Source organism: Falco cherrug, chromosome 2 (assembly GCF_023634085.1).
Source record: "Falco cherrug isolate bFalChe1 chromosome 2, bFalChe1.pri, whole genome shotgun sequence".
NCBI lineage: Eukaryota > Metazoa > Chordata > Aves > Falconiformes > Falconidae > Falco > Falco cherrug.
The window spans coordinates 77,693,120-77,703,785 of NC_073698.1; the positions used below are offsets into that span (position 1 = coordinate 77,693,120).

Sequence of the window (10,666 nt, forward strand, 5' to 3'; positions counted from 1 at the left end):
ACCCAGCTCCTTAGCTTGCCTTTGTCTTGGACCATATGGGGTAGTCCTGCCTACACACTTGATAGCTACAACATCACTTGACATTTTAATGGGCCTACTGTTCAAGAAAATAATTTTTCATTAGACTTGATCTAATGTTTACTTACTACTGAAGAGGTCCTTTTTACACAGGATCTAGTCCAGCACCCTTATGAGCCATGATATCTCTTTCAAGCATAATATAATTTCCCCTCTCTCAGTTTCTCCTTCATCATAGTGACCTGTATAAACAGCTGATCTAAACATGTTTTGCTTTGCTTTTAAACTGATGGAATGGTTAGACTTGTTGCCACAAATTGATATGGGTCTGATCCTGCACTACTTGTTTATGGCTAACTTAACTAAGGGAAAGTAGCAATCCCATAAATCTGACTTTATTCTGAATTTTTTAAAATAATTACAATGTTTTATTGGTTGGTGTGAGGAAATATAACTGATGACAGTTTTTATGCCTTTGATTTGACAGTTTCAGCTGTGCTTACCTCGATTGCTATTGGCTGGCATTCCATGTAGGTCGCAACAGCCATTAATGTTAAAATTATCTGCTTTGAAATGGAACCTCTTGTTGTTCAATGCTTTTATTCCAGCTATTCATAACACACATATAATAACATTGTATTTCCAATATGAAAAGCATTCTAGTAAAGCATCTGATGCACAGTTTTGAGGAAAAACCCAAGTCTCCCAGGAAGTCACTATCAAGTGGGAATGAGATTAAAACTCTTTTCCTGAGCTTACTGTTTGGTAAATTTAGCATTCATTGTTTAAGAAGGTCTCTTGGTCTCTTTCTGCATGATCAACATTAAAATACTGATACTTAATAAACTAGGAATATTGTTTTCTATTATCAGGCTGCCTCCACTAGTAAAAATCGTACAACATAAATGCAACAAACACATTAGCCTAAACCATATCTATTTCTAAAAACTGCTGGTGTTTAATTGTCCCAATTAAAATGCAACATTCTGTATCAAGCAGATGATGAAAATGCTGAACAGAGCTCCCAAGCTTTTAACAATGAAAATTAAAGAAATAATAACGTAGAAATGTGTTCTCTACAACGCCTCAACCATTATTACTTAAGACATAGTTTAATTTATTTGAGCAAATGCTAAGATGAATTCTTTTACTTCTTACTTTCATAGAAGCACATAAACAACTCCTGAGAAATCATGCAACTTGGGAGGCTCATATTGAATGTGGTGTAAATGCACTGGCAGAAATTCCACAAAGAATTCTGTCTTTTACTAAACCAATTAAGGTTGTGCTTGTGGAATTTTCTGTTGATGTTGCTATAATTAATTTATTTAATGTTGCTTATAAGGCAAAATCATTTCGTAATTATCTGATAAAATTATTCTGACACTGCAGGAGTATTGTCTTACATAACAAAATCAATAGCTTCAAGTATTATAAATGATCTGGTAATTGCCCTGAAGAGTCGTGTTCTATTACTTTTCCTCATTTTCCCACAGGAAAGTAATGAGTTCCCAAGCCCATACTTACAGTTCAATCCTTTATTTCCATCCTTTTGAGATAGGTCTGAAAATGTGAGGCCCATCATTAAAAAATTCAGGTCTCCATTTCCATAAAGGCTTAACTGACTAGTTCAATTGGCTTGTCAAGAAGTATAGTTAGGGCAAAATGTGCTTCTACAGTTAAAAAGCCCTGAACCTGTTATTCTTAAGACATAAATTTGCTTGGAGTCCCTGCATAAGTACAAAGCCCAACTAACTCCCATGCTAGAGTAAGACTCACCTATGTGGTTGTCTCTGCTAGGCTAGGACTTATTTGAAACAGACAATTTATAACAAAGGAGGAACCCAGTAGCTGGTGTGATTTGACAGCTTGCTTATAGTTAAAGCATAACCTCAAGAGGCTGGGGATTTGGATTCAAAACCAATAATTCTACATGTATCTATAGTTTACTGCCTATCAGGACCGAGGCGAGATTAAATAAATCTTGTTTGCTTAACGCAAAAAGAACATCCTGACATGGTGAACAGCAGAAAAGTGACTAATCCATTGCTATCTTCCCCAGTGAATATTATTCATTATGCTGTTGGCTTTTCTAGAATATTTTTTCATAGTCTCAAGCTATAATTGCATATGTAACTGCTAGCATGAGATATGTATAGGAAAACTAAGACAATAATTTAAAACCTATCAATGCAATAAGTATATCTTGGCTTCTGGTGAATTATCACTAACCTGAATACCTTTTTCCTCCACTTAGTGTGTTTTTTTAAACTGGTCACCAAATGCCTGTGGAGAACAGTTTATGATCAGGAGGTTTTTTTTATGATTAGTTGATCGTGTCTGTCTGACTGGCAGAAACTCCACCTGTCTAATTGTGTACCTCAGCAGTGGGATAGCTCCCTGCGCTAAGAGTGCAATTTCTTCAAGTGCAATTTCTCAACAAGTTTTCTTAAGGAAAACAAGTCGAGAATCCATATTTTTCACAATTTCTGCAGGACTCATTTTATGGATGTGCGTGTGAACAGTCTTACTGGGGAAGCAGTTCACCATAACAAGTCACAAAGAACCACTGCAAACGAGTCGTAAGAAACAACCTCGAGCAAGTACGTGTAAAAGGTACCATTCATTAACGTGTTTGCTCTCAGCTCTTGCATGCATTTAGCTCAGGAAAGTTTAGCGGCCCTAGGTGAGGCTTCCTCTGGCTCCCGGCACCCGGCGGGGAGCGGCACTGTGCTCAGGGCTGACTCTAGCAGAGGGAGGCGCGGGGTTCCCCCGGTCCTCCCAGCGCAGGGCCCCGATGCAAAGCCCCCGGACGGCTCCCTGCCTGCCGCCGGGAGCCGCGCTGCCCGCGCTGCCCGCGCTGCCCGCCGTTCCCCCGCTGCCCCCGCTGCCCGCCGTTCCCCCCCGCCCGCGCTGCCGCCGCTGCCGCCGCTGTCCGCGGTGCTGAAGCGGGGTCGGGCCGGGCCCGCAGCCGGTGGCAAAGCCCCGGGGCTGGCGGTACGCGGCGGGGCCGAGGAGCGCCGGGCAGCGGGACGCTGCGGGGCACGGCTGGCACAGCAATAAGCAGCCACGAACAGCTCGCCTCGAAGCAGCTTCCTCTGCCCGCCGCGGCCGGAGGCTCCGCGCATAGCGACTCGGGGACAGCCGCGGCTCGCTGAGCCTGTACAGTGCCCCCTTCCCCACCAGGGTCCCAAGGCTCTTCGTCGCTCCCCTTTCCAACGAGAGGGAAGTTTTGTCTGTGATATCTTTCCCCCACCTTTGGGACCGGACCTGGCCGGGAAGGGGCGGCGGCGGGTGCCGGGGGAGGGGAAGGGGGGAGTTATCTCTTACTTATTTATTTATTTAGATTTTTCCTCCCTCAGGTCGCCATGGTGATACCGAGCTCGCTCTCCCTCCGATCAAGAGGAGACGGGCACCCCTTCGTGAGCATCTTCCCTCCACTCCCGCTGCCCCTCTCCCCCGGCGGAGGCTCTCCCTTCCCTGCCCGCCCAGCGGGGCCGGGGCCGCCGCCCCCTCAGCCTAGCTCCGGCTCCCCTCAGCCTCGCCCCGACTGCCCTGAGCGCTGCCCGCCTCGGGCCCAGCGTGACCCCAGCTCCCCGCAGCGCAGCCGCCCCCCACTGCCCTCCCAGAGAAGGAGTGAGATCGGAGCAGCCAAAACAACATCCCCGCCACCCCGCTTTGAAGTTCTTCCCGGTTTCGGCACTGCCGCTGGAGCGCCGATGGGGAGGGGGCGGCCGGGCGAGACGTCGTCCCTTGTCGCCCCCGCCCGCGGGTGCCCGCTGTCGAGCCCCGAGGCGAGGGGAGGCCGCCAGAGCCCCGGCCCCGTCGCGGCGGCAGCGCTGTACCCGAGGGCGTGGGGCCGGGGCTCACACACGGGAGGCTCCCGCGACGGCAGCTGGAAACGGCCCCCCCGGGGCCGGCCCGGCCCTCCCGCCGTGTCCCCCTCAGCCGCGGCTCCCCCGCCGCCACCTCGCCGCTTGCCCAGCGGAAAGCGGCCGAGGCTGCTCGCCCCCCGGTTACATAAGTAACGCACCCCGCATCCCCCCGCACTGCCGCTGTGACTGCCGGGGGGGCTTGAGGAAGGGCGGTTGGGGGCGGGGGGGTGGGGGGGGGCTGGAGGACCGCGGCGGCAACGAGCCGTGAGGGTACAGGCACCGAAACGCAAGCCCCGAGCCAGCACCTCCTCCGCCTCCCTTCGGGTAACCCCCCCCGCCTTACCTGGCGGCGGCACGCTGCTCTCACTCCATGCTGGCTCCCCGCGGGACGGGGCAGGGCGGCGCTGCCCGGCTCTGCACCGGCTCCGGCTCCGGCTCCGGGCCGGTGGGTGCGCGCGTGCGAGCGCCGCTCGCTGTCACACGGCCCCGAGGATGCTGTCGGGCGTCTCCATGCCCCACGCCGCTCGCCCACCTCCCGCGCCGCTCCGCCGCCGCGCAGACGGGCACGCCGGGGCAGCGGCACCCGCCCGCTGCGGGGCTCCGCTCCGGGTCGCTTAGCGCCGCTCGCAGCGAGAGCGGGGGGCGACCGGACGGCCGCGGCGCTGCCGCGCGTGTCTGCGTGTGTGCGGGTGCGAGGGGAGGCGGCGCGGCGGGCGGGCGGGCGGGCGGGGGAGGCGCGGCCCCGCGGAGGCGGCCGCGGGCGGGCCCAGGGGCTGCGGCCGGCGCCGGGGGGCTGCGCTAGCCCGGCCGGCGCGGCGGCGGCGGCGGCGGCGGCGGCGGCGGCGGCGGCGGCGGCGGCGGCGTGTCGGAGCGCGGCTGCCGGCAGCGCCACCTGCGGGCAGCGCGGGGCGGCGGGGGTGGTGCGCTCCTTCCGCGGGGGCGGCCCTGGCCGGTGCCTGCGCCGCCCCCCCGCGAGCGGGCGGGCTGCCGTGGGGGGCGAGGCGAGATGCGGCGCGGAGCGGAGCTGCGGCAGCGGGGAGCGGGGAGCCGCCCCCGCCGGAGAGCCCCGTCGCCTCCCGTGGGGGTGGGTGACACGGCGGGCGTGGGAGGGGGCGAGGCCCCGGCTATCTCCCCCGCGGGAGTGCGGGCGGCGGCTCCGGCAGCCTCTCGCCCCGCCGTCTGCCCCGGGGCGTCCTCCCCGGCGGGGCGTCCGGGAGAACCGCAGGTGCATCCAGGCGCCCGGTGGAGGCCTGGCTCTGTGTCCCGCAGGACTTCGCTGGTGCATAATAAGTGCTGATCTGGCACCGCAAAAGGACCTCCGCCTCCCCGAGGGAAGGCGGCATCTTTGACAGCGCTTTCCCACTCCCAGGTTTGGTTGAAACCGGCCAACAGGTGCCACGTTCCTGGGAAGAGTGGGCGGCTGCCGGACAAGCAGGAAGGTGCACAAGTTCAGACAGTTAAGCCTCCTTTTCTTAGAAAACCTAGCTGAAAAGCAGAACCAAGGCGGCGTTTGCCAGACATCACTGATCATTTTTCTTGTAGGACGCGTCCTTTCCGGGCTACTCCACCTTACACTTCACGTGGTGTGCCTACATCGTGTTAAATTACCCATCTTCCAAACCAACACACCTATTCTGTAGGAAGCAGAATGGGGTTGTGGCTTTTTGGGTAACACAATAACAATCTGCACTTTCAGAAGTCATACCAGTTTCTCTGTATTTTTTTCTTCCTCTTTTTCCTAAGATTAGGCTGCAAGCCCAGCTCCACAGTTCATCTGAGCTCCTGGACCATGGAGCACCAGTGATCTTATTTTTTCCCCCTTCTGAGACAAAAGTAGTATTTTAAACCAGCACTGCAACTTATAAGATCTCCTTATTTGCATTTCCTTTCTCACCTCACCATTCCTCTTCACACCTTCCTACATTTCCTAATTTACTTTCTGGGAATCTTTTCTTTCTCCATCTAATCTCATGAGTCCATGCGTTTGTGTTGTGGACGTATTATAGCATGCTAGTCTAAAAAAATGGCTGTGTTCTAGTTTCTTAAGCTTTTTCCATAAAAGGGAACCTCACTGAAAAGAGCAATATAAGGCCTCTTCTTCCTTGGAGATTTGCACAGCTATTCATTTCTTCTTGCAAACTACTGTTCTTTAAATCTCTTCCCTTGTGGTAGGAACATATCTACTGGAACAGTGTCTGTTCTCCAAGCTGAAGCTGCTTTTCTAGAGCCTGCCTTACTTGTTACTCATTTTTTGTGTTTTCATTTGCCAGCACAGCAAGAAAAGTGGGCATAATCAAAATGGAGAAAGTGTTTCTGTGGAACAAGGATATGTATGAGCTTTCCCTTCCCAACTTAGCAATCCTGACACAATGTGATGTGTGATAGGGCCTTTTGTCTCTTTTATTTGTTAAATATTTCAGAAGGAGAAGCATATGGATGGTTACACTGAGCTTGGAACCATAACGTCATTAAATTGCACAAACCCTTGTGCTTTCCAAATGGCACTTTTTCTCTTGGGCCACACAAACTAAAATGGCTCTTGAACAGGTGCACAAATCATTATTTTATACTTAGCCTACTGTCCCCCTTCAATCTATTTGTCCTAGTTGCAGTTTTCTCTAAGCCAGCTCCATGAATCTTACTGCAGAACCTCTCAGAGTCTATTAATACTTATGCTAGCACACACAGAAAAGATGCCTGCTACTTTCTTAAGGTCCCAGGCAAATGCCTGACTGGTATGTTGCTGAGATTTCTTTTTCCTTTCTATCTCAGTTGAAGGCCAAAGCAGTACTTGAACTGGCAGTCTCTAAATCCATATTGCTTGTTCAGGGTGATTTCAGTTAATGAGCTTTGACTCAGAGATCCCTCCCACCTCCCTTTGGACAGAGAGTCCCAGAAACAACTTGACTTCACCAGACTAGTGCTTTGCCTGAGGGAACAGTTTATGTCAGGAACTGAAGTTTATATCAGCTCGAGACTTTTGGAATTGGTTTTGCACAGTACATTTTTTAAACAATAGCAAAAGTAGAGGCATGGGTTGATAAGGATAAGAGGTGGAGGGGATTGGTACAGCCTCCTTTAGATGCCTGACCTTAGGGATTTACATTAGGAGTCTGCTTTGTTTAGACCATTGAAGAAAGGAGCCCATGAAGGGCTACTCAGTGCACCTAAAATAAACTTCAGTTCTGAATTGCCCTCTGGAGGGTTTTCTCACCCTTGCCTCCTATTAACTGCGTAGGAATTGTGCAGAGGTCGTGGAGAGATTATATGGAGACTGCCTAATCCAGGATCTGACGCATGATTATCACCCTCCAGTTTTCATTTTGCCAATGCAACATGGCATTTATACATGGAAAAATCACTTGCCAGCGCCTCTCTAGGAGCGATTTTGATGTATGCTTGCCAACTGGAGTTACTTACATTTAAGTGAAGCTACAGCTCCCAGTGCAAATTGTGAACACATGTGATATTCCCATGACCTTATCTGCAAGCTTGTGTAGCTTCGTGTTAGCATTATTTAATTCACATCCATAAGTGTACGCAGTGCTTGCCACCTACACTGTAGTTTCTGATATGCTGAATCACCTATGCCAGTCCTGCATGTATGGGTTTTGCTTGCTGTGTGCATTCTGTACATGCAATCCCGTGCATGACAGACAGCACTGCATGTTTGAAGTCTGATGAAATTGAGCCAGAGCTATTGGTTCTTCCCTTTGAGTTCTGAAGTGTTTACTTTTCTTGGTATACATCCCTCCTTTCCTCTGGAAGGGGTGAGTAGATGAACTAACAATGTGTCTGCAGAATTTCAGCCACAGAACACTGTTTCATACATAAACTCTGAGTTTTAACTGTTTTAAAGAGTGGTTTTTAATCTGCCTTATTAAAGGGTTGCTATTTAGCTGTAAGACAAAGTTTGTCCAATGTTCTTCTCAAAATTATGACACTTAGCTGGAGATATCAAAATCACTCCTAAATGCATCAAAAAGCATCTGTTTTTATGACTAAGATGTACACTTTGACAGTCACGGCTAGCTGATCCTGACCCACAGCTCTTAGACAACATCACAAACCCAAAGCACATGAAGATCAGGACTGGGGGTGATTTGATGTATAGACGGAACAAATTGTCTGGCAGCTTTGGAGAAACCACCTTGCTTAGAGTGTTCTTTGCTCCTCCTCTTGTTACTACACTTCTTCTCACTGGCCTAAAACGTGTAAGTCTAGATATTGCTTCATACCACATGGTGACACTGAGAGCTTTTCTGCACAAGGGTAAGAAAGCTATGGTTAGAAATGTCTGCTTAAAGATCAGCTAAAACAGTTTTGGTTCACACAACTTGGTAGTATTGACAAAGGGTCAAAATTTGCTAATCTAACAGTAATTTTGAATCCTCAGTGGGTTTTGTGACTTGCTGGAGTTGGGGAAATTCGCAGAGCAAGCCATTAGAAACTGACGGGGAGCTAAGGAGAGACTAGTGGGTGGAAGCTGTCTGATTTTGTTTTCTGGCAGGAAGAATACCAGAGGGAATTCTTTTTCCCAGCCTGCCACCCCCATTTTTTTTTTCCTTATTTACACATCAATGCATGATTTTTGGTGTCTAACATTTCCATAATGCAATCTGGTAAACCTAGCACAGCTGTTTTGAAAACCTGCCTGATATTTAAGATTGCTTTACTGCACAAAAGCTCCTATTTCACTTGCTAGCCTTCCCATTTCTGGATGTCAAGATAGGGAATGGCTATAAAAATGAAGTTAGGTGTCACAGTTGCCAAGATTTATTATGGAGAGGTTTGCAATAACCTTCTCCCCTTTGCCCTTTATCTATCTTCTGTATTCTGCCAGGTAAAGTCTGTCTTTCCTGATATTTTTGGATAGTACCTGACGCAACAAAGCAACTTTCCTGTCTGCAGTCAAGTACGTTTGTAACAGAGGAACAAAACAAAACAAATAAGCCAACCTAAAGCTATTGATCTTCATGGAGCATTATAAAAGCTGCTTATGTAAAGCTGTTTTGCAGCCATTGCAGAGACGCAGTCTGAAGCTAGGAATTTTGCTGCATGCAGAAGCAAAATCTCCCCATCTTTCCCACAGCATCCCATGTACAAACTGTCTTCCCTGCTAATGTAGCTTCATGCTTGGAAAACAAACATTTTTCTGAGTATTCGTCTTTCTTTGTAAACTGCAGGGCACATACCAATCACATGAAACTCACCCCGCCCCCCCCCCCCCCCCCCAGATTAATTAAGTCTTGTTTAATTTTAATTGCCTTCTACTTCTTTTATGAGTAATTATTCCAAGTCTTTAAATCTCAAGTGACTCCCTTCCGCTTTCTTGTTTGGCTGGGATTTCTTAATCAATACTGTATTTTAATTTTCAACAGGTAAATTTTTGTTACGGTCGTCCGGTTAAATACTGCATTTGTGGTCTTTCTTACATATATTATACAGCAATCCATCACTGCTTCTCTGTCACTGCATTAGTCTTTCCTCTCTAGTCCTCTGCCTCCCATTTCTACTTCAGCCTCCCATTTCCTCACATTTAGCTCATAAAATGTCCTGGTTATGCTGTTGTGGTTTAGGGCTAGAGGTCTAGAAGCAACACGCAGGATCATTGGATCACATCTGCACTGTGCCGTACAGTTCCTTCCTTCCAATGACTGCTGTTTACTGTAAAACCAATCTGGTTTTTGTTTTGTTTTGTTTTGTTGTTTTTTGTTTTTGGTTTTTTTTTTTTTTAATTCCTGCTACAACTCCTGAAGCATTACTCACTTCTCTGATGGTTAGAAGTTCACTTTGACACAGTACTTTAAAATTTTGCTTATCTAGTTGAAATCTTTTTGTTCAGGTAGTAAATTTTTCCCTAATTTAGGACTATGCTTACCTCCTTTTCTCCCTTCCCTTAATCTGATCTAATATATTTATAGTGAAGAGCTTAGTCCCCTCTTAGTTTTTATTTTCTTAGGCTGAACTAGACCAATTCTTGCTGTTTTTCCCTTGTGCCATGAGCTCTCCATTCTTCTTATCAGCCTGCTGGTCTTTCTCTGTACAATATCCGTTTAAATTCATCTTACTGGTGCAGAGGAACCAGAATTGTGACAGTATTACTGGAAAGGGCTCATCAGTGTCATGTACAACAGAAACAATATTCCCCTCTCCCTGCAGGAAACGTCTTAGCTGATATGATGTAGGATCACATTTACTTCTTTACAGTTATATTGCACTCATGGCTCTGTTACCCTCCGACTGAGGAGGATACAGTCAATTCCTTCTCTTTCCTTGTCAGTCCAATCATGTTTATAACTGAGGGCAGGAATTTCTGTTTAATTCATAACTCTGCACTTTAGACTATTAAATCTCATCCCATCCCTATTATTTTACTCTAGTTTTCAAGGTCATACCAGTCACTGATATTCCCAGTCTTTCTGTTTTACAGACAGTAGTGCCCCAATTTGTGTAATCAACACATTTCACTGGTACTTTCCTAGTCTGCAATATAAAATAGTTTTGGCTGGGTGTCCCCTCCTCTTACTGAATTACTGTCTTGCCCAAAGAAGAGAAAGGAAATAACTGGCTTCAAAAGTTAAAAGCTAAAAACTGTAAAGAGCCTCGTTGTTCAAAGTCTAAAGTAAGGTACTGAAAATGATGGCGGCTCCTTCCTGCTGCAAAATGGGTATGAATTTGTGGTACTGGCTCTGATTCTGCAGTCATTTCATGACAGGGCTGACTGATTGTGTCCACAGGACACTCCTCTGCCATGGACCTCTCCATAGGTG

The 10,666-nt window shown here is 48.3% G+C and overlaps 1 protein-coding gene across 2 annotated transcripts in view; it reads right to left on the bottom strand.

The window, feature by feature from the left end:
- The window catches only part of KCNJ6 (potassium inwardly rectifying channel subfamily J member 6), a 162,073-nt gene extending 157,498 nt beyond the window's left edge, over window positions 1–4,575 (bottom strand). For both annotated transcript variants that reach the window (XM_055703304.1, XM_055703303.1), the window contains exon 1: window positions 4,237–4,575. The gene's annotated coding sequence lies outside the window, so the exon portion shown is untranslated. The remainder of the gene's footprint in view (window positions 1–4,236) is intronic.
- Between the last annotated feature and the right edge of the window lie 6,091 nt (window positions 4,576–10,666).